Source organism: Ambystoma mexicanum, chromosome 11, assembly GCF_040938575.1.
Source record: "Ambystoma mexicanum isolate Mex_15411 chromosome 11, UKY_AmexF1_1, whole genome shotgun sequence".
In the NCBI taxonomy this organism is placed as follows: domain Eukaryota; kingdom Metazoa; phylum Chordata; class Amphibia; order Caudata; family Ambystomatidae; genus Ambystoma; species Ambystoma mexicanum.
Genome location: NC_090934.1, coordinates 1,470,097,891 through 1,470,121,740, shown reverse-complemented (window position 1 = coordinate 1,470,121,740; position 23,850 = coordinate 1,470,097,891). Strand labels below are relative to the sequence as shown.

The 23,850-nt window shown below is 47.8% G+C and overlaps 1 protein-coding gene across 3 annotated transcripts in view; it reads right to left on the bottom strand.

The window, feature by feature from the left end:
- The window catches only part of MAP1A (microtubule associated protein 1A), a 463,228-nt gene that overhangs the window by 213,385 nt on the left and 225,993 nt on the right, over positions 1–23,850 (bottom strand). The window contains exon 1 of one of the 3 annotated variants that reach the window (XM_069625156.1): positions 16,366–16,517. The exons of 1 other annotated variant lie outside the window; for it this stretch is intronic. The gene's annotated coding sequence lies outside the window, so the exon portion shown is untranslated. One more of the 3 variants, XM_069625157.1, reaches the window with a different exon arrangement.

The following is a 23,850-nucleotide window of genomic DNA, read 5'->3' as shown; positions in this document are numbered from 1 at the left end:
TGTGAGCAGCACTTGCCACGCGAGAATGGCAAGTGACACTCACAAACGCGAATCAGGCTCCAGCCCCTCCACCGCCGGCCCCTCCCCACGATATGTAGCTTATAGGGCGGGGCTTCCACGCTTTCTTTTTGTTAGAGGGGAAAAGGCTTCAATCCCCTCTCTGCCTGACTAACAAAACGCAAGTGCGCACATCAGCCCCTCCCCTCGGAAGCCAAAGAACACATAACATTGTTACATGTTGGCTCACATCCGTGGGGAGGGGGCTGCAGATGTGCACCCTTCATTTTTTGTTAAGAAGTGAGCCAACATGACAACGCATGCGCCTTTCACATCCGAGGGGAGGGGGCTGATCCGGGCACTTGCTTTTTGCTTAGCAGAGACGCAAGGGAAGCACTGTGGCATGTTGGCTCATCATGTATGTATGAATGTGTGCAAGGAGTGCGCATGTGCATTACATCATATAATGTGTGTATGAGCGAGTGGACTATGAATGGGTGAATGGGGGCGCGAGTGAATGGTAAGTTTTAATGAGTGCGTGAATGTTGTGTAAATGTGTGTGCGCTTGTGTGTAATGCTGGGCCGTGCAGTTCATTTTGGCGGGCAGAGGGTAAGAGTAGGTGGAGTCTGCGGGTGGTGGCATACTGTAGTACCATCTGGTCCGCTAGTGGTTGCTTATTGCGGGTAGTATAGCTCAGTGCTACGCGCTCGTCTTGGAAGCAAGATGACGCAGAGCAACACAGGTTCGAATCCAGTGAAAATGCAAAGGGCAAAAGGCGACGTACCCGCTTGTACGCTGCGTTTTGCCCTTCACATTTGGACTACGCAGTGCAAATCCCAAAAATGTGGCGGCAGGAGCCGCTTATGTTACAGTGTAAACGTAACGGCTCCCCACTGTCAAATTACGTTTCTATAGAAAATAAGCCCCTCGAAATCTAGAATGTGGGAACATCCGCCCTGTGTTCCTTAGGATTTTAGCGAGAGATGCGTCCCATTTTTACCTGGCCCGCGATGTCTAGGCGGTCACTTTTTCTCAATGGTGCAATGGCAGATCTTGGCCTCCCTGCCCTTAGCATAGCAGCAGCGCGCCTCTAGCACACAGGAGGGGCTAATGCAGGAACCAGGCTCTTCCATCTTTTCATTTCAGGAGAGGTTTGGGAAACGATTGTCAACATTCAGCTCTAATCGACCACCACCGTTGATGGCGCTGGGCACAGTCCTGGCCTGCCCTTGCCTACTTTCTGAATGATGTTCCACTAGCCAGGAGAATTGACCTTCAATCAGGTGTTATACCGCGCACCGCTACCACCCAAGCGCAGTCCCCAGGTGCGCTGAATGTATCAGATGCTCAGGGTTCTGTGTGGTATGCAACCTCATGAGGCTTGAGGACACCACAGTCAAATGGGATTAAAATTCCTTCTGAGTTAGGGAAACCCCTCTAGTGCAGGGACAGAAAAGCCTTTTTATAAAAGTATTTAGCCAAAACCATGTCTAACTTGTGTCCGAGTGTCAAACACTAGAAGGGGAGGAGCATCGAGTCGTATTGCTCACTATGCGTGCATCACACGTGTACTAAGTGCTGGGTCGTGTTGCCCACTATGAGTACATCACACCTGTGCTAAGTGCTGGGTCGTGTTGCCCACTATGCGTGAATCACACCTGTGCTAAGTGCTAAGTGCTGGGTCGTGTTGCCCACTATGCGTACATCACACCTGTGCTAAGTGCTGGGTCGTGTTGCCCACTATGCGTGCATCACAACTGTGCTAAGTGCTGGGTCGTGTTGCCCACTATGAGTGCATCACACCTGTGCTAAGTGCTGGGTCGTGTTGCCCACTATGAGTGCATCACACCTGGGCTAAGTGCTGGGTCGTGTTGCCCACTATGAGTGCATCACACCTGTGCTAAGTGCTGGGTCGTGTTGCCCACTATGAGTGCATCACACCTGTGCTAAGTGCTGGGTCTTGTTGCCCACTATGAGTGCATCACACCTGTGCTAAGTGCTGGGTCGTGTTGCCCACTATGAGTGCATCACACCTGTGCTAAGAGGCGAGTCGTGTTGCTCACTATGCGTGCATCACACATGTGCTAAGAGGCGAGTCGTGTTGCCCACTATGAGTGCATCACACCTGTGCTAAGTGCTGGGTCGTGTTGCCCACTATGAGTGCATCACACCTGTGCTAAATCCTGGGTCGTGTTGCCCACTATGAGTGCATCACACCTGTGCTAAGTGCTGGGTCGTGTTGCCCACTATGAGTGCATCACACCTGTGCTAAGAGGCGAGTCGTGTTGCTCACTATGCGTGCATCACACATGTGCTAAGAGGCGAGTCGTGTTGCCCACTATGAGTGCATCACACCTGTGCTAAGTGCTGGGTCGTGTTATCCACTATGAGTGCATCACACCTGTGCCAAGTGCTGGGTCGTGTTGCCCACTTTGAGCGCATCACACCTGGACTCCATTACCTCCCCTAATTGCCGTTCCATTGTCAGGGTAAGTGGGAGTGACTCTCCCATGACCTATTGAAGAACACACTGGCCCAGGCTTGCAATCTGCCGGGCGTGTGGGACCCTAGGGCAGAGGTCTTCAAACTGTGGAGCGCCCCCTCCACCCCCCAAGTGGGTTTCAGCCGCATCCCAGGGGGCGGGGGGCTCGAGAGCCTAGCATGAAATGTAAAAAAAAAGTTACAAAAAAACGGGTCCATAAAACTGTCTACCGGCATAGTGAAGTAACTCAGACTGGCCCACATTGGCCAAAAAAAGTGGCCCATTTTCACTGGCCTACACTACCATTTTTGGTACTGGCATTGCCCTGGTGCCCTATAGGCCAGTCCGAGTGTGGCGGCTCATCCATAATGGGCGAGGGGGCCTCCACCCAGTGGCCCCCTCACCCATTATGGAGTAACAAAGGAGCCAGCCAAGTGAAACAATGAGCACTCCCTCTGCTGCATTTTCCAGCTGAGGGAGTGCTCCTGTCCTGGCTGAACTGTCAAAAGGAAACAGTTTCCCTTTGACAGTTCAGTTCCCCAGCCGCACATGTTAGCCGAGGCATGCAAGGCTGGGGTGTTTTGCTTTGCCAGCCTTGCATAGCTCATTGGAAATGCTGGCTGGGGCATTGCATGTCTATGTGTGTGGGGGTGCACCTGCGCCTCCTCGCACATACGGACAGAGCAGCCTGGAACAGGGGGCGTTTCAGCACCCACACGCAGGCCAATGCAGAAGGTACGTTTATGTTAATTTATTTTTTATTTAAATATGTGTATAGATGCCTGTATGCTTGTGTTATAAGCGTGTAGTGATGGGTGCTCATGTGAATGATAGAGTGATTGGTGTGTGTGTTTTGGTCTGTTGAGCTGATTTTGGCGAGTGGGGGTAGAGGGGAAAGGAGGCCTGTACAACAAAGACATTTTTTTAAAAATGCCTTTGTTGCACAATCCCCTACCCACCTACCAAAGTCAGCTCTCCTGAGGCGCTGTGGAGCCCAGGGGACAGGAATGGTATTTCTTTTTACTGGATATCTATGAGATGTCCATTCAAAAATACCATGCTTTCCCCCTTGGTTCCCCCAGTCCCAATTGCAAACTGTTTTTAAAATATGCTCTAAAATGCAACATTTTAAGACATAATTTTTTTTAAAAATTATGGGAGAGAAAAAAAAAAAAAAAAAAACAGGATTGGTTCGGGCTCCCTCGCTGCACTTGCTCACTTTGGCATTTCTGTGGGAAATATTTATGCCCCTCCACTTGGGTCTGTGGTGGGAGCAGGATGGGCGGGAGCCATAGGCTAGCGGTGGGAGCAGGGTGGGGAGAGCCCAGGGTCTGTGATGGAGTGCGCAGAGCCCAGGGACTGGGTAGTAGTGGGATGAGGCAGCCCAGCGACAGTGATGGGAGCAGGTGGGGGAGGGCCCAGGGACTATAATGGGAGTAGGGTGCGATGACAGCGCGCGATAGTTCATGGCCATTTGGACATATTGTCCATTTGGCGTTTTGGGGGGGGGCGTCCTGCCCAAATTTTGTTCAGGGGGGCCCAGGCCAAACAAGTTTGAAGACCAGTGCCCTAGGGGAGGGGCAGCCCACCCTGTGCAGTCATGGATTGGCCAACCCCCCCCCCCCCGGTCGGTCAGCACTTTTCGGCACTAAAAAGCGGCTCGCTCTGCACCTAAATAAATAAATATAATCTGCAAGAAGGTTGCAGGATTTCAAAGCTCAACGAGCGTCGACCCCCTGACCCCCTGTTCCCGCGGAGCGGGTTAATGCCGTCCATTTGGATTTACAATACAAGATTGGATTATTTAAAATAGTTATATATATATATATATATATATATATATATATATATAGGTAAATAACGCTGCAATTAGGATAATCTGGAATCCTATTAAATTGGAAAAAGCGAATGTAATTGTGATTAAGGAACTTAGTGTTTAGGTCTATGATGGATAACAGTCAAGATGAAAGTTCTCAGGATATGATTGTTAAACTTGAAAACTTAGTGAATAAAATCAAAGAAGTCTCTACTCAGAAACGGAAGTATTGCAGCAATAGCGAAAGATGGAACCTCTCGCATGACAAGCGTAATATCTATGATGTGGAAATTAATAAGGACAAAAATGCACTAAGGAAATTAATTAAACGAATAGCAAACTCCCAGGCGATCGACGCCACGAAACAGATAAAATGGGCAAAAAAACAATATGGTATGTGGCTGCGTACCCACAAAAAAAATAATAATAATAAATTAAGGGAAATCTGGCTGAATATTGCCACCCAAGCCAGGAGTAATCACCAGGACATATGGAAGGCAATAAATGGGGAAAAAACAAGTACATTAGCGTTTAATAGTGTGGCGGAAAGGGACTGGATTCTACATGTAAATACGCCCTTGGGTCCCATGCAGATAAAGAGGAAGGATTCACAGTTAGTAAATCGCAATGGCAGGGGAATGGCTCGGAGGTCTCCTTAGAAAGGATGATACTAGAATTACACCCCCCCAGAGCTACGGGCCCCAACGGGACTTGTAATGCACGGCTACGTCGGGCGCCTGGAGAATGGGCAAAGGCACTAACATTTGGTTTTCATGCATTAGTGAACATGGGATAATACCAGAATATTGGCGAGATAGTATTATTCTCCCTATTCATAAAAAGGGAGAGCGGAAAGATCATAAAAACTACCGAATGCTGGCACTGCTGGACTTCCTGCAAAAATATTTGCTAAGGTCTTGTTGGAAGATCTGAATCAATGGATAGCAGAGACCGGGGTCTTGCCGATCTATCAAGTCGGGTTTTGTGCTAAATCATCCACAACTTCTAACATCATAAACTTAGTGTCAGCGGTTGAGTATTTCTGGGAGGTGCGAAAAGTACCAGTGTATGCTGCATTTATCGACTTCTCTGCTGCGTTTGACACCATTGTAAGGGAGAAACTGTGGATCAAATTAACAAAATGGGGGATCCCGCCAGGGTTACTATACATGATACAGCTGCTATATTCAGAAACATCTGTTAGAATCCGACTTGATGGTGAAGGACGATTGTCTGAGGCAGTATGTGGGGTGAAACAAGGATGTAGTCTAGCCGCCACGTTATTTAATCTTTACTTGGCCGACTGTATGAATGAGATGGATACGTTTGCCACAGATGCGGTGAAGTTGGGTAAGACACACTTAGCTTGGTTAGGGTATGCTGATTTGGTTCTGTTGGATTACACGCCAATAGGGCTGCAAAACAGGTTAAATTGCCCGATACAATTATCCGAAAAGAATGGCTTGGTAATTAACACAGCAAAAACTAAGGTGATGGCCTTTTCAGGTACCACAAAACAATCCTGTTCCAATACAAATGGACGGTGAAATAAAGAGGTCATTGAAAAGGTTGAATGCTATAGATATCTGGGAGTCTTAAAAGACCAGAAGTTGTCATGGAAACTGCATTGGTGTGAGATAAAACTTAATTATTTAAAGATAGCCGGTGCCCTCATTCAATTCATAGGCAAGCAAGGTGGTTTCTCTGTGAATACGATTTTATTTCTTTACTCCAGTAAAATAATTTCATGCCTATTATATGCGGCAGAGATACGGGCAAGCAAGTATTTAAATGAAATAAGTAATCTGGAAGGAAAAGTTTTCAAATGGCTTTTTAGACCACCGTCAGTATCATGTGAATATATTTTATTATTGGAATGTGATTTTAGAAATGCATGAGATATTCTAGAGTATAAATCTGCAATGTTATATGTGAAGCTAAGTAAGCTATTAATACTTTTGTGATGAAATTGTTGAAAAACCTTGAGCATGGAGAGCACGAGAGACATTTTAAAACTTTGTATGCTGTGTATTTGGCATATGTGAAACGGGCCAAGGGCAATGCCGCAAGATGGCGATTGTTCACGCATGCAAAGATTGAAACGTTACTACAAGGCGAGATCTATGGTTGCGCTAAAGAAAGACATGATCTCTCGCCACAAAATCAACTAGTGGCCTATTTTTAGAACACTGGTCCATTGAAGCAATGAAACCTAAATACCAATATGCCTTTCCTAATCAGTCCATAGTTAGATTGTATCCTATGTTTAAGTTTAACAGATGTGACATCATGGAGATATTAGGAGCAAAACTTGGCATCGAGAAAAGATTAAGATTATGAACACTATATGGGATAGAAACGATCGAGACGGCCAAACATTTGATAGGTGATTGTGAAAGTCTCTGTAAACTGCGTGTCAAATACTGTTTAAGATTTAGGAACTCATGTCCAACAGATGAGATTGAAAAAATATGGCAAAGATTGATGGAAGGGAATGATATTCATCTGATTTTCCACAGGAGATTTTAGGAGAATATTTTAACAATTTTAAAGGAGCCATCTGATTGAATATATATATATATATATATATATATACACATTTCTTCTACTGTTTGATGTAAAATCAGGTCGCTTGTGAAGTGTGTTTTGTATATGTAAGGCCATGGTTGGCTATGATGCATGTTGTGCAAACAATAACATTAATAATTATAACATGGGTTTATATCAAAATACTTGACACAGCGTGCAGCTTCAAGGCGCTATAGATGATATGTATGCGTGTGATGTCATCTCAACGAGTCTAAACGCAAGCACAAGGATCTTCACAGCAAGAGCTATGTTAATGAACAGCCAATGGAAAGCCCCCGGGGGGGCATGGTGGGACATTGCAGGGTATGTGTGCGGGGGAAGCAGCCATGTCTGTTGTCTGGCAATGGCAGTGTTGGCTTTCCCCTTTATGGGTAGGGAAGGCTGGGCTGCCGGTATAGCACGGTTGTTTCACGACCGGACACACTTGAGTGCATGATGGACGCTGGGCACATGTGATGGGCAGGGTGAATGGTCTCCCAGTGAGCCTTTCAGTGAACATGCATGTAAGACATGCATGTCGGACAAATAGCTGGCAGGCGAGTGATTCAATCAAGCTGTTCACTCAGGGTTATGGATTGGAGTACAGAATTTCTACCCAAGTCCTTACTGACAACCTACACACTATCCCTTTACCAGAAAGCCATGCAACGGTAGGTACCCTTACCCGGGGAGCAAGGACCTATGGGAGAAGGCTGCTTGGTTCGGAAACACTCAACTGATCAGAGCAGGGAGTCAACGGTTAGAAGGCCAGTTGGAATGCCCAAGACTGACCTATAACCCATAAAGGCCTGGGGGGAAGCAATGGCGAAAACTCACATTGCCTTCCGCAGAGCTGTCAAGACCTTACTCTTCATCCAACCACCAACACACAATACCTGTATACAACGCTCTCAATACTACCTGCGACGTATAATGTATGTATCTAATCTGTATTACTTCAGTATGTATCTAATCGGTATTGACTGCAAAGGCCACTTCAAAGGCCTCATGTAACTAAGGTCATCACATGCAACAGCGCCTCGATGCCCAAGGACTGTTTGCGCGCTATAAACATTTAAATAAATAAATTAAATAAGAACCTGGATTAATGTTAGGCACAAGAAGCCAGGCCCCGAACTCCGTCAAGGCGGCTCCTAGAATCACCCCTTTATTATATTATAATATATATATGATCAAAAAGAAAACAACAAATCAATACCTTAATTAGGTTAACAAAGTCACATATTTTGCATATTTGAGAGCTTTCGTGGAATGTCTCCACTTCCTCAGGCAGAGATGAAATGAGGCATTTGGAAAACATCACAGCATTACTGCTTGCACAGCCCCCCCTGCAGATAGATAGATATATCTCCATCCATCCATCCATCCATCCATCCATCCATCCATCCATCCATCCAGCTGGAGGGATGGATGGATGGACTGCAGGGAAAGGCACAACTCTACCTGGTGCCACAACAACAAAAACAATATATATATATATATATATATATATATATATATATATATATATATATATATATATAGTATATAAATTATATACAAATTATTGTAATTATATTTTCTGCATTGTACTATTTCTGTAGCCATGTAAGTCTTGAATTTTACCTTGGCTGCGCTGTTCCCTTTGGGTTAGGTGCGCATTACCAACAAATAAACAAACATATGCAGAAGAACCAAGTTGCCCATTGTATATTGCACGTGTCCTGGAGATAACATAACACAAAGTTAAGTAACACAATCATAAATGCAGGTGTGTCGTTTTTGCTCATTTCAAAGTTGTGTCAGACTCTCAAAACAATGGCGTGGAAAGAGGGAGAAAGATGGGGCATGCGAACCCCATAAAAGAGGAGAGAAGACCCCTCTACCAGAAACCAGAAGGTGAAATATGACCCCCCCCCCCAAGCAGGAATCTAAAGTCTCTCCCCAAAGCACAACAGACCGTCCCTCCCTGCTCCCCCCATCAACATAGGCAAGAACATTAGCCGCGATTGGGCCCAAACTCTGAAACAAGCCGCCAGCAGAGAAAAGACGCCCTTGACATTCAGGAGGGGTCTAAACCAGAATTACCCAAACAGGTCCCCAATATCAGAAAGCGAAGAGGCCACCATCCCCCAAGCAACACAAACTGTTCCTGGACCTGAAGGGTCAAAATGTGGATCTACGCCCACGAGATCGTCACAATGACCCTCCCCCTTCCTCCAGGGGTCCCCCGTCTCAACACTAATGGTCTTTGGCACCCAATACAATGCAGCACTTTGATACCCTGCATTATCAGTAATAGTCTAAGCGCTTTATGGCAACGAGACCCTCCTGGCCCCCTGGCCCCGCGGCCCACCCCTCACCGTGACTGCACAGGATGGCCCGCAAAAGCTGAAATCAAAATAAAATGTTGACCCTGCTCATAACATTATGCAGTACTCTAGATATTTTGGACCACAGATCCCATGATCCTTCACAACTGATCATACTGGCTAGGGCTGATGGGTGTTGAAGTCCAACACCAACGCCGGGCTGCATCAAGCGTAAGTACAGAACATTGGAATGATGCGTAATCTGTTCTAGCTCAGCAAGTGTATGCCAGCATCACAGAATGCTCTGCACAGGCTTGCAATATGCACACAGTCCACATTCCGAACTCAAGCCACCTGCCGCTGGTGAGAAGAGGTGGGGCGCATTGTCTGTCAAGTAAGGTTCCAGTTTCACTTTGCAGTCGCCACAAAAGCACACAATGCCCCGACATGCGGTAGTTCATGGGTCTGTAACTTTGGCTGCCCAGATGTTCTGAACTACCACGCCCATCAGCCCCTAACAGGAGAGTCAATGGTGAGGGATCATGGGAGTCCTAGTCTGAAACATCTGGAGAGGCAGAGGTTGCAGACCCCAGGGCATGCATGATGTCTGCAGAGTTGAACACGTTCCCTTGGGTGTTGCTTAACCAACATTTTAAATGCTGTTATCTTAGGAATGGGTGTGGAAAAAATATGGGTGCCCAGCTACTGAGAATGAACTTAGCCAAATCCCCCTGTTCTGTAGGGTAGTGCCCACAAAGGGGGTGGGGGGTCTACAACCGGGGTCTAGCTCAGGGACGTCATTTAGTGGTCACACCTGCAACCCCTCAGGTGTCCCTTGCTACCCTGTGGTCTCCCTGGCTACCCCTAAAAAAAGAAATTTTAAAAAAAGTTACTTTTAAAATTAAACTGAGGCTCCTGGGCTGTGGCCAGCAGCAGCATGTGGCTCTTTGTTTCTGGAGTGGCTGTTTTTCCGATAGCTATAGCTGGTAAAATAGCTCAGTGGGTTAAACACTTGGTGCAGCAATGTGTGTGTGATCTGCAGGTTCAACTCCTGGCAAGGTCAACTCAGCCTTTCAACTTGCTGAGGTTGATAAATGAGTACCAACACAGGGTGGGTGATATTGTATGTATAATTGGTCTATACGAAGCACTTAAGCGTAAGTGCTATATAATAACACATCATTATCGTTTGGTCATGGACGTCTGCTTGCATTCACAGTAATTTGTTAATATGGGCCTATACACACTGATCTTAGCGATACATATGGCGATCCATTCTTGTATGAAACGTATATTGCATTGTAGCGATATCGTAGCCATATTTTTCGTAGTGTACTTAGAAACAATGCTATGTGATGCCACTTCCTGTTTAGTCAAGGGGTGAAAGGTAGTGTTCCATCGCTTCCCGTGATGTCACTTTGGGGAGGCATCAAATGGCATTGCTTCCTGTGATGTCAGAGGTCAAGGGTTGTGTGATGTCACTTACGCTACCCCTGGCATTTTGGTGACATTACGTCCCTGGTCCAGCTCAGCAGTCTTTGTGAGAACAGCAGGTGTCCACAACTTTGTGGAGCACTCCCGTCCCCTGCACACCCTAATGTTGCAAAAACAACCAAATTCTCATATAGTACTTTAAAGTAAAACTTTATATAGAGATGATCTTGTCATCTGTAAATTCTCTACCCAAGTGAGGGTGGGTTTATAGCAAACAATAATTCAAAAACACATTTAAATAAATTCATAACCAACTCATTAGGCATAACGTAAATTGTCTTTTACAATATACAATACTAGTAATAACTATTCAAAGTCAAAACAAACCAATCCTTCAAATAACAATTAAGTTGTCATAAATAGACTATCAGCTCAGAGTCCCCCATTCACAGTGGTGTGTGGTATGTTAAGTGTTTTTTGAAAACAGAGCCAAATTCTTCAAAGTACAATACTCTTTATGCGTTTCAGGGAGATAAGAGCCCCTACTTCAGAAGATGTCTACCAGACTTTTCTTTTTCAGATTATCTATATCAGAGGTGGTGATCATGTCAGATGCATGAGCCAGAGAGAATTACACTGGATTGACACATTGAACAGTCTTTCCCCCAATGGCATGAACGGAGAATATAAACTGGGTGTCTTCTTATAAGATCTATGATTGACACATGGTATTTTGGTTATGAAACGCATAATATTGAGGAACGCTTCTTCCAATGTGATAAAAATAAGGTCTGAAAAATGTTTGTACTATTGGCAGTATTAACATAAATTGGTAATGGGCAAATGTATATACCAACAGTAGAATGGGCACTCAATGCCCATGCAATGTGCTTGCTAGTCAGTCAAGTTGCATTAACGACAAGGGCACTCGATGGTTTGTGTCCCTAGTACCATCAAATAAGCATGTTGCACATATTCAGAAATGCCATCTTTCTGTGAATGAAGTAAATAAGCATGTACACCCATATAGATGCCACCTTTCTACACCCATATAGATGCCACCTTTCTACACCCATATAGATGCCACCTTTCTGTGAATGAAGTAAATAAGCATGTACACCCATATAGATGCCACCTTTCTACACCCATATAGATGCCACCTTTCTACACCCATATAGATGCCACCTTTCTGTGAATGAAGTAAATAAGCATGTACACCCATATAGATGCCACCTTTCTACACCCATATAGATGCCACCTTTCTACACCCATATAGATGCCACCTTTCTGTGAATGAAGTAAATGAGCATGTACACCCATATAGATGCCACCTTTCTACACCCATATAGATGCCACCTTTCTACACCCATATAGATGCCACCTTTCTACACCCATATAGATGCCACCTTTCTGTGAATGAAGTAAATAAGCATGTACACCCATATAGATGCCACCTTTCTACACCCATATAGATGCCACCTTTCTACACCCATATAGATGCCACCTTTCTACACCCATATAGATGCCACCTTTCTGTGAATGAAGTAAATGAGCATGTACACCCATATAGATGCCACCTTTCTACACCCATATAGATGCCACCTTTCTACACCCATATAGATGCCACCTTTCTACACCCATATAGATGCCACCTTTCTGTGAATGAAGTAAATAAGCATGTACACCCATATAGATGCCATCCTTTTGAAAAAGATGCAAATGAGCTTGTACATTGATAATAGAGACTCTCCTATAATTACCAGACAGTGATATCTTGTAATAAATCAGACTGGTCGATACAACTGATAGGACTATGATCTTGTTACATTGCCATTTACTAACACTACCCACTAGTCGATCCTTTTAAAATAGAGGCTGTGTTTTAGTCTTTGTTGCCTCTACTTTGCCCTTTTTTACCATACACTACATCACGGTGAAAAGTAAACAACTCGACGTCACGGCGCGGTCGCGCTATGACATCATCATGCCACGCAAACATAATGGCGGCCATTTTGGCATTGCCGTGTTTACGAGCATCACTATAGGGAGTCTACTCTAGAGATCTGACTCAGGTAAACCTTGATACTATTCGAAATGATGGGTCCAAGTACGTTAAAAACAGAGAAGTGCAGCCGTGTGTTATACTGCTGACCTCTTTGGCTGATTGGGCATTATATATTAACATCACTGCAGGTATGCCACCGTACTATGCCATAATTTGACACATCATCGGCACCCTAGGAACTACCTTTTGAAACCCTACATTTACTCGGATTAATACACACAGGAGAGAAAGAGTTGTGCACACACAGGTAAGCTAGTAGCTATCAACACGCAATGAATTATACGGATGTAACGAATCTGTGGATACTCTTATGGGGACTTAAATTTTGGTATGGACAATTACTGTATTTATATCCGCTATATAGCGCGACTATGTAGCGTTAGACACAACTTATAAGTATAGCCTCAGTGGATTCCTTTTTCACCCACAGGGACCCGCACGCTTCTGAATGGGCCATTAAGACCTATCACAGGGCCACAAAGCACAAATAACTCGTTAGATCCTATACTCTTCTGACCACGACCTACAGATCAGGTAATTACTGGTGCCTTCTCTTGTACTTAAATGTTTGAGACTACAGGCGTGGTTGTCTGTTTTTCAGATGAACACTCCTTATTACTATTGGGATTTATAGTGTCTCTAATTAATTTTTAGGTTTGACACGAATATGCAAATCAAGACGGCACTTGAATTTTAAATTAAGAACAGGCCAAAGCACAACCAGGTGATTATATATAAGAGACTATCCAGTCATGACAGACAGGGATTACTATTTATTATGATTATTAACACAATAATATTCTCTATTTATTGCTTGATATAGATAATGTGAAAAAGGAAAGTCTGGTAGACATCTTCTGAAGAAGGGGCTCTATTCTCCCCGAAACGCGTAAAGAGTATTGTACTTTGAAGAATTCGGCTCTGTTTTCAAAAAACACTAAACATACCACACACCACTGTGAATGGTGGACTCTGAGCTGATACTAAGTACATATTGTCTACTTATCACAAATTAATTGTTATTTGAAGGATTGGTTTGTTTTGACTTTGAAGAAAGTTATTACTAGTATTGTATATTGTAAAAGACAATTTACGTTATGCCTAATGAGTTTGTTATGAATGTATTTAAATGTGTTTTTGAATTATTGTTTGCTATAAACCCACCCTCACTTGGGTAGAGAATTTACGGATGACAAGATCATCTCTATATAAAGTTTTACTTTAAATTTGGTTGTTTTTGCAACATTAGGGTGTGCAGGGGCGGGAGTGCTCCACAAGGTTGTGGACACCTGCTGTTCTCACATAGTTTGATACAACCCAGTGTCAGGGTTGATATTCTCCCGTGCACCCCACAAATTATCCCAATACTTTTACCAAATATTAAACAGGTGTGCTCTAGGCAAAATGGTTTGTTAGTTTTTGCCAGCTCAGCAGTCTTCACCAGATGAGAAATTACCATTTGCATAACAAGTGGCGCCCCCCTCAGGACAACCTAACACAGAAACGCTAGGCAATTCTCCCCTCCAAAAAGTTAATATACACCACGCCAAATAATTGTTTCACTCTTGTGACACATGCACAAGACCTGGGCCTGGTTGTGGCGAGTGCACTTTACAGTGAATGCATGGATGGGCAAAGCCGCCAGTAAGACAGAAGCCACAAATCCGGCCTAGTTACAGAACTTCCCGCTAGCCGCCCCACACCCTTTACTACACAGAACACAGCCAATCTCCACGGCTGGCGCCTCGAAGCCAGTGGCCCATGCAGGCCAGCCTCGGGGTGCAGAGGCCTTGCACCGAGAAATCCATTCGAAGAGGGAAGGGGTGGGGGGTGGGCAAGGGGGAGAAGGGCGGTTATATGAACAGTGTAAGCGCTTGAGCCAGCTGTACCAGCTGTGCCAGGTCAGGTGGGCCAGGCAATGGCGGCAGGGCCGGCCTAGTGACTTATTTACGCCGTCCAAACTGAGCCTTGAGGTCACGTGCAGAAGCTTGAAGGACACACAAATGCAGCCAAGCCACCCCGCCACAAGCGGCCGCCTCCGCCAGAAAAGCATAACTTCATTAGGTCAGTGACAAGATGGACGCGGACCAGGAAACATCGCCCCCCCATCCCCATCACTCTGGCCCAGGACACAGAGCAGGACACACTGTCCCATCACTCCAGCGCAGGACACACTGCCTCCACGCCATCACTGTGGCCCAGGACACTGCAGTACACACTGCCTCCACCCCCATCACTGTGGCCCAGGACACAGCAGTACACACTGTCCCCATCCCCATCACTGTGGCCCAGGACGCAGAGCAGACCACACTGACCATTCACTCCAGCGGAGGGAGCAGGGCAGCACACACTGCCCCATCCCCATCACTCCAGCGCAGGACGCAAAGCAGAACACAACGCCCCCATCCCTATTCCTCTGGCCCAGGAAACCGAGCAGGAAAACACAGCCCCATCCTCATCACTCTGGCTAGGACGCAGAGCAGGAAACACGCCCCATCCTCATCACTCGGGCCCACTGGGCCCACTAGCGGTGGCCCAGCGCTCTGACGAATGAGCAGGCCGTGTGCGGGAGGGGGGCTGGTGCTGCCAAGGACTCAATACGTGGGATGGTCAGTCTGCAAGGAATGAGGGCAGACAGGTGGGATGGGAATTCCAACCTGCTGGCTGGGCTGGTCCTGTCTTGGCACCTTGGTGTATAGGTTTGCCACTCCTGCAAAGGCGCACACACACACACGACCGGTGCAGCAGGCCGCGTCATGCAGAGGTGGGCCCGGCCTGGCAGCATCAGCAGCCCGTCACCTGGAGAGACGGTCGCCATGGAGATGGAACCTGCCTCTAAAGCCCGGCCAGGCCCCCCCCCCCCCCCCCAGAGATGCTGAATGCTGATGAACGGCCGACATGGCGCCCCCGAAAGGCCGCTTCCCTGGTTGCTCCCACATGGCACATTCCAAGAAGGCAAGGCGCCCCCTCCCGGGACCCAGCCAAGTGCCCGGGTGACAGCCGGAACCTGGGGCGGGGCTGGCATCTCTGCCTCCCTGGGGGGCTAGGTGGGGCAGAGCAAGGCATGGCGTCCGGCTGACTCTGCCCCAGCCCGAGCCAGGGTATCCGCGACAGGTGCGGCTCGAAACGGGGGCGGGGGGCCGGGGGGGAGATAAAGCAACGATCGAAAGGGGAGCATCGCCCCCTCCCCCACCGCACACCTGGCAACACCAACAGCTGTATTCGAAACCAGCGGCACGGCATCGCGTCCATTTTCCTTCACAACCCCCACCTGCCGCCTTCCCCAAATTGTACAGAAATCCAAGGTGCCTCGGAGACCCCCCCCCCCCCACAAGAGACAGGCGAGACAACGCATCTACCGGCTGCAAGAGCCCCTGTGACGGTGCAGGTCGTGTGGTCCACGGTCCTCCCATCTCGGCATGGGGTGACTTGGGATTTCACATGCAACGAGTCAGCATTCCGTGGTGCGACCCCCACATCACCCAGCCCTGCCTTATGCTGCGCCCCCCGCCCGCAGAAAGCAGCGTGTGGGGCGGGGGAGGGGGGTGACACCCAGGGCACGACATTCCAGCACCCACACTCCTGCACCCACTGAGCCCGGGTCAGTGACCGCAACACAAACCTCCATCCCCGGTGCCACCTCGATCGTGCCCGCGATGCCCGCATCGGGAAGAGCAATTCTAGACGTACCCTTGAGCGCGGCGAGGAGAGGGGCTGGAGGCTACTGCACGGCACAGCACACGCCCAGCACAGCACAGGCTGCAGCCAGCCAGAGATCAGAGTGAATGCCTTGCAGGGAGGGGCCGCCCAGCCTCCCTCCTCCACACCCACTCCACAATGCACCAGGCAGACTTAACCCCTTCGCCCCCGCGGCGCTGCCTGGGAGCTGGTGACCGCCTATTGCTCGGCCTTTCATCACCCACCGATCACTGACAGCCCCTCGCAGGCACCCGGGTTAACCCCCCAACTGCCGCATCCTTATTGAGCGGCCGCACTGCTTGCTCACAGTGGCCTGGCAAGGAAGGGCTGTGCCCGGCTGCCTTGCCCAGGAGAGATGGCAGAGAAGGCATGGGCTCGCCCTGTTCACAAGGCATGGGCTCGCCCTGTTCACACACACCCGGCTCTGTAATTATCTCCACTTTTATTCCACGGCTTCACTTTATAAATCCACCACATTGGTCTTCTGTTTTCGGCACGGGTCTTTTATATATTATTCAAAGAGCTCCGGGTGTGAGTAGCGTCACCGGTGTCACAGAAAACACGCCAAAGAGCTCCAGGTGTGAGTAGCGTCATTGGTGTCACAGAAAACACGCCAAAGCGCTCCAGGTGTGAGTAGTGTCACCGGTGTCAAAGAGCTCCAGGTGTGTGTAGCGCCCCTGGTGTCGCAGAAAACACGCCAGAGAGCTCCGGGTGTGAGTAGCATCCCTGGTGTCGCGGAAAACATGCCAAAGACCTCCAGGTGTGAGTAGCATCACCGGTGTCACAGAAAATACGCCAAAGAGCTCCAGGTGTGAGTAGCGTCACCGGTGTCACAGAAAACATGCCAAAGAGCTCCAGGTGTGAGTAGCGTCCCCGGTGTCACAGAAAACACACCAAAGAGCTCTGGGTGTGCGTAGCATCCCTGGTGTCGCGGAAAACACACCAAAGAGCTCCAGGTGTGAGTAGCGTCACCGGTGTCACAGAAAACACGCCAAAGAGCTCCAGGTGTGAGTAGCGTCACCGGTGTCACAGAAAACACGCCAAAGAGCTCCAGGTGTGAGTAGCGTCACCGGTGTCACAGAAAACATGCCAAAGAGCTCCAGGTGTGAGTAGCGTCACCGGTGTCACAGAAAACACGGCAAAGAGCTCCGGGTGTGAGTAGCATCACCGGTGTCACAGAAAACACGCCAAAGAGCTCCGGGTGTGAGTAGCGTCCCTGGTGTCGCGGAAAACCCGCCAAAGAGGTCCGGTTGTGAGTAGCATCACCGGTGTCACAGAAAACACGCCAAAGAGCTCCAGGTGCGAGTAGCGTCCCTGGTGTAGCAGAAAACACGCCAAAGAGCTCCGGGTGTGAGTAGCGTCACCGGTGTCACAGAAAACACGCCAAAGAGCTCCGGGTGTGAGTAGCATCCCTGGTGTCACGGAAAACATGCCAAAGAGCTCCAGGTGTGAGTAGTGTCACCGGTGTCACAGAAAACACACTAAAGTTCTCCAGGTGCGAGTAGCGTCCCTGGTGTCACAGAAAACACGCCAAAGAGCTCCAGGTGTAAGTAGCGTCCCTGGTGTCGCAGAAAACACGCCAAAGAGCTCCAGGTGTGAGTAGTGTCACCAGTGTCACAGAAAACACGCCAAAGAGCTCTGGGTGTGAGTAGCGTCAACGGTGTCACAGAAAACACACCAAAGAGCTCCAGGTGTGAGTAGCGTCACCGGTGTCACAGAAAACACGCCAAAGAGCTCCGGGTGTGAGTAGCGTCACCAGTGTCACAGAAAACATGCTAAAGAGCTCCAGGTGTGAGTAGCGTCAACGATGTCACAGAAAACACGCCAAAGAGCTCCGGGTGGGACTAGCGTCCCTGGTGTCACGGAAAACCCGCCAAAGAGGTCCAGGTGTGAGTAGCATCACTGGTGTCACAGAAAACACCCCAAAGAGGTCCAGGTGTGAGTAGTGTCACTGGTGTCACAGAAAACATGGCAAAGAGCTCCAGGTGTGAGTAGTGTCACAGAAAACACGTCAAAGAACTCCAGGTGTGAGTAGCACCCCTGGTGTCGCAGAAAACACGCCAGAGAGCTCCGGGTTTGAGTAGCATCCCTGGTGTCGAGGAAAACACTCCAAAGAGCTCCAGGTGTGAGTACCGTCTCTGGTGTCGCAGAAAACACGCCAAAGAGTTCCAGGTGTGAGTAGTGTCACCGATGTCACAGAAAACACGCCAAAGGGCTCCAGGTGTAAGACGCGTCCCTGGTGTCGCAGAAAACACGCCAAAGAGCTCCAGGTGTGAGTAGCGTCACCAGTGTCACAGAAAACACGCCAAAGAGCTCCAGGTGTGAGTAGCGTCCTTGTTGTCGCAGAAAACACGCCAAAGAGCTCCGGGTGTGAGTAGCGTCCCTGGTGTCGCGGAAAACCCGCCAAAGAGCTCCGGGTGTGAGTAGCATCACCGGTGTCACAGAAAACACGCCAAAGAGCTCCAGGTGTGAGTAGCGTCCCTGGTGTCGCAGAAAACACGCCAAAGAGCTCCGGGTGTGAGTAGCGTCACTGGTGTCACAGAAAACACGCCAAAGAGCTCCGGGTGTGAGTAGCGTCACTGGTGTCACAGAAAACACGCCAAAGAGCTCCAGGTGTGAGTAGCGTCCCTGGTGTCGCGGAAAATCCGCCAAAGAGGTCCAGGTGTGGGTAGCATCACCGGTGTCACAGAAAACACGCCAAAGAGCTCCAGGTGCGAGTAGTGTCTCTGGTGTCGCGGAAAATCCGCCAAAGAGGTCCAGGTGTGAGTAGCATCACCGGTGTCACAGAAAACACGCCAAAGAGCTCCAGGTGTGAGTAGCGTCCCTGGTGTCGCAGAAAACACACCAAAGAGCTCCGGGTGTGAGTAGCATCCCTGGTGTCACGGAAAACATGCCAAAGAGCTCCAGGTGTGAGTAGTGTCACTGGTGTCACAGAAAACACGCCAAAGAGCTCCAGGTGTGAGTAGCGTCACCGGTGTCACAGAAAACACGCCAAAGTGCTCCAGGTGTGAGTAGTGCCACTGATGTAACAGAAAACACGTCAAAGAGCTCCAGGTGTCAGTATAGTCACTGGTGTCACAGAAAACACACCAAAGTGCTCCAGGTGCGAGTAGCGTCCCTGGTGTCGCAGAAAACACGCCAAAGAGCTCCAGGTGTAAGTAGCCTCCCTGGTGTCGCAGAAAACACGCCAAAGAGCTCCAGGTGTGAGTAGCGTCACAAGTGTCACAGAAAACACGCCAAAGAGCTCCAGGTGTCAGTAGCGTCACCATTGTCACAGAAAACACACCAAAGAGCTCCAGGTGTGAGTAGCGTCACCGGTGTCACAGAAAACACACCAAAGAGCTCCGGGTGTGAGTAGCGTCACCAGTGTCACAGAAAACATGCTAAAGAGCTCCAGGTGTGAGTAGCGTCAACGGTGTCACAGAAAACACGTCAAAGAGCTCCGGGTGGGACTAGCGTCCCTGGTGTCGCAGAAAACATGCCAAAGAGCTCCAGGTGTGAGTAGTGTCACCGGTGTCACAGAAAACATGCCAAAGAGCTCCGGGTGTGAGTAGCATCCCTGGTGTTGCGGAAAACATGTCAAAGAGCTGCAGGTGTGAGTAGCGTCCCTGGTGTCGGAGAAAACACGCCAAAGAGCTCCAGGTGTGAGTAGCATCACCGGTGTCACAGAAAACATGCCAAAGAGCTCCAGGTGTGAGTAGCGTCACCGGTGTCACAGAAAATACGGCAAAGAGCTCCGGGTGTGAGTAGCGTCCCTGGTGTTGCGGAAAACATGCCAAAGAGCTCCGGGTGTGAGTAGCGTCCCTGGTGTTGCAGAAAACATGCCAAAGAGCTCCAGGTGTGAGAAGCGTCCCTGGTGTCACAGAAAACGCACCAAAGAGCTGCAGGTGTGAGTAGTGTCACCGGTGTCACAGAAAACACGCCAAGTCTTGAGTCAGTTCAAAGGTTTTTATTAAAAAGGTTGTGGGCCCTAGTGGCAGCGCCCCCTCCCTCCCTCTCGCCTACCATAAGATTCCACCCCTAACCTACCCATCCTTGACCCCTTGTTAGTGCCGCCAACTGGTAACCCCTACTGTCTACTTCCTGTCCATCACTGGTGCCCTGGCTCCCTCAGAGACTTCCTAACTTCCCTACTCTGGCCAAGGGCTGGCCTTATGCTTCGGAACGCATTTTCCAGGGCTCTCGAAGATTCACCTGCTGTTACTCACACCCACCGCCACCTCTACCTACTTCCCCCCCACCCGTGCCCAGCCCAGTCTTCCATCCATCCTCCTCTCCACAGCCTCCACCATTTGATGATAACTCTCTCCTCCCAAGTCTACTCCTCCTCTTCCCACTACTATGCTCATTCTTTCTACAATACTACTATGCCTCCTACTCGGCAAATACTCCCCCCATGTACTACTACTAGCCCTTCTGCCACACTCTTCCTTCTCTCACACCTCCCACAGTACTATTCAACCTCCTCCCACAATACTACTATTCCTACTCCTCCCACAATACTACTCCTCCTCCCACAATGCTACTCTTCCTCCTCCCAAATGACTACTTTTTATTCATTTTATTTTTTTTATTTTTTTTACATTTGTATAGCGCACTACAGCCCACGGGCATTGAGGCGCTTTTTCAAGAAGGTGCAAGTAGGCACGAACACGACTTTGGAACATGCGATTACTTAGTTACATCATAAGGCGGTCAGTTGCAAGTACATTAAGCAGACACATTTCAGTTGAGTACCAAGCAAATACTAGGCACGAACATTTCAGACAAACAGACTGGTTTTGATGGCTTTGCGGAACGCCAAGTGGGAGTTCATAGCCCTGATGTGAGTGCGGAGTGCGTTCCAGTGGTCGGCAGCGATGGCTGGGAAACTAGAGCCTCCAGCACGCACTCTGCATGTTTTCGGCTTGGTAATCAGGTTGGTGTATGCTAGCCTAGTCGGCCTGGTGGAGGTGGGCATGGAGATGCGCTGGGAGAGGTAGGGGGGGCGCTAGATCATGGAGGCATTTGTGGGTAATGGAGAGGATTTTGAAGTCTTCCTCCTCCCACAATACTACCCTTCCTCCTCCCAAACTACTACCCTTCCTCCTCCCAAACTACCACCCTTCCTCCTCCCAAACTACCACCCTTCCTCCTCCCAAACTACCACCCTTCCTCATCCCAAACTACCACCCTTCCTCCTCCCAAACTACCACCCTTCCTCCTCCCAAACTACCACCCTTCCTCCTCCCAAACTACTACTACTCCTCCCACAATGCCACTACTCCTCCCACAATGCCACTACTCCTCCCACAATGCCACTACTCTTCGTCTTCCCACAATACTCTTCGTCTTCCCACAATACTCCTACTTCTCCTCCTCCTCCTCCTCCAATACTCCTCCTCCTCCCACAATAGTGCACAATCACCCTGGTTTCATTCTGCGCCAGCCTGCTCACACTCACATGATACACTACTCTTCATTAAACACTTGCCCCACATGCATGTACACTAGAGGAACAACTACCACTCCTGAACCAACGCATTACCTGCTGCGAAATGCTCCTACACAAGCCGGCGCTCCCTTCTCTCTCCTGAACGTCACTTGATCCTCCAACTTCACTGACCACACCCATATAAACCACACTTCCTGTTTCCGGTCACCTGTTCTTATCCCTCCTTCTCTGTCCTGATTGGATATCCGTCACTGGCAAATTAGGTCCTGTTTCCCCCTACTCCCCCCTCCTCAAGCAAGAAATATTTTGTAGTGTTTAAGTACATGATAAAAGACTTCCAGCAATATTATCTGTTTTTGGTCTCCATGGTACAATTTTCAGTGCCCTTGTTTCTGGTACAATTTCTCTAAGGAACTGTTTTTTCTCGCTTCATTAACGCAAGGCTCTCCATTGCTCAGCTGTTCCTTGAGACACCAAAGCAGCCTTCTCCAAAACTCTCACCACGACAAAAAATGACATGGACAATCCAGTGATGGCTGATGACCAACTCGGCAATGGAGAGAAGGCTGTATTGAAAGGAAGGGAAAAAAAATCTCCCAAAAATAAAAAATAAAAATCTGAATAGAAAAACATGATGAAGAACATTGAAAGTAAAGACTAACCTTGTGCTTAAAGCTACTTGTGATTTATTTCAACAGAACAATCCTAAAACAGTTAAGGAACAAAAAGGTCTGTGAGCTAAACCGTGGTAGTAGATACTCGCGAGTGAAAGAAAATCTATAGAACGAGGTATTTGACCGATGTTCGTTCTCAGTAGAGGGGCTTCCACACTCCTTTGCAGTTTTTTATGGAATATAAGAATCTTTTTGAAAATCTACATTTAAATAAAGAAAAAGTTTGCAATATTGTCAGGAAGGATTTACATTTTATTATCCCTTCCAGAGAGGCCTTGTTGAGAAACAAATTCGGAGTTGGCTGCATACGCCGTAAGAGTTCAATGCAAAGAGGAGGATTACTGCAAGATAAAGGACATTCTTGGAGACATCAGAGAAATGGATTACACCGTTTATTTTTAGCCCTGTTGAAGGTTCAAGAAATGAAAGCATTAGTGGATAGAAACATGTTGGGTGAATGGGAGTGTCATTGATTAGCCTCCATTTTGAACCATATGAAGATGAATTTGGTTTGCGTTAGAATTTTAGAAATTTTGTTACCTACTTTTATACTTACAAGTAGGTAGAAAGAAAATGTTTCCTCGGAGACCGATGATACAACTATTGAATCCAGATTTTTTTCAGGTAATCAGAGAAGGAATGTTTTATGAATGTGGATGTTTGTGTGATGTGTTTTAGATGGTCAGAAAACATATTGGGATTGTGTTTGTAAACAGAAATGATCTACACATAAAAAAGGGACCCAATCAGAATGTAAACTTTAAAAAAAAATGCTACATACATATAAAGAATTTATATATTTTTTGTGTAATGCTTTTGTTTTTCTCATTTAGTTTCCTTGTGCGCAATTTCTTCTTGCTCTGTTCCTCGATATGTTTTTCCTCAATTTATTTTAAAAATATATGTAATGTGTGCTTGGGGCTAGGGGTTGACGGCAAGGTGGCGTGGGTTAAAGAGGGGTTTTGGGAGGCCCCCCCTCGCCCCATTAAAAAAAAAAATTGGAGGAAAAATCATTGAGCAAATGTGCACAAGGAAACTGCACACAAGGAAACCAAATCAAAAGAACAAACGTACAACCATCATTGTGTGCATTCATTGTTGTACTGGGCGGAGCCACCATTATCGAGCCCAAGAAAAATGGATTACCATATTTTGTTGTGAAGCAGAACTGGGAAATCTCCATCGCCATAAAATCTTCGATACATTGGCATATATTCAACTCCAGGCACATATTGAAGAGCATAACATCTTGGGTTTGTGAACGTCTGGCTATAGAGCACAGCACGGGACAGAAACTGCCATGCTTGACCTCAAGTCCACCTTGGCCGGCATGGAAGACAAGGGTCATCCTGCCATGTTGATGCTCTT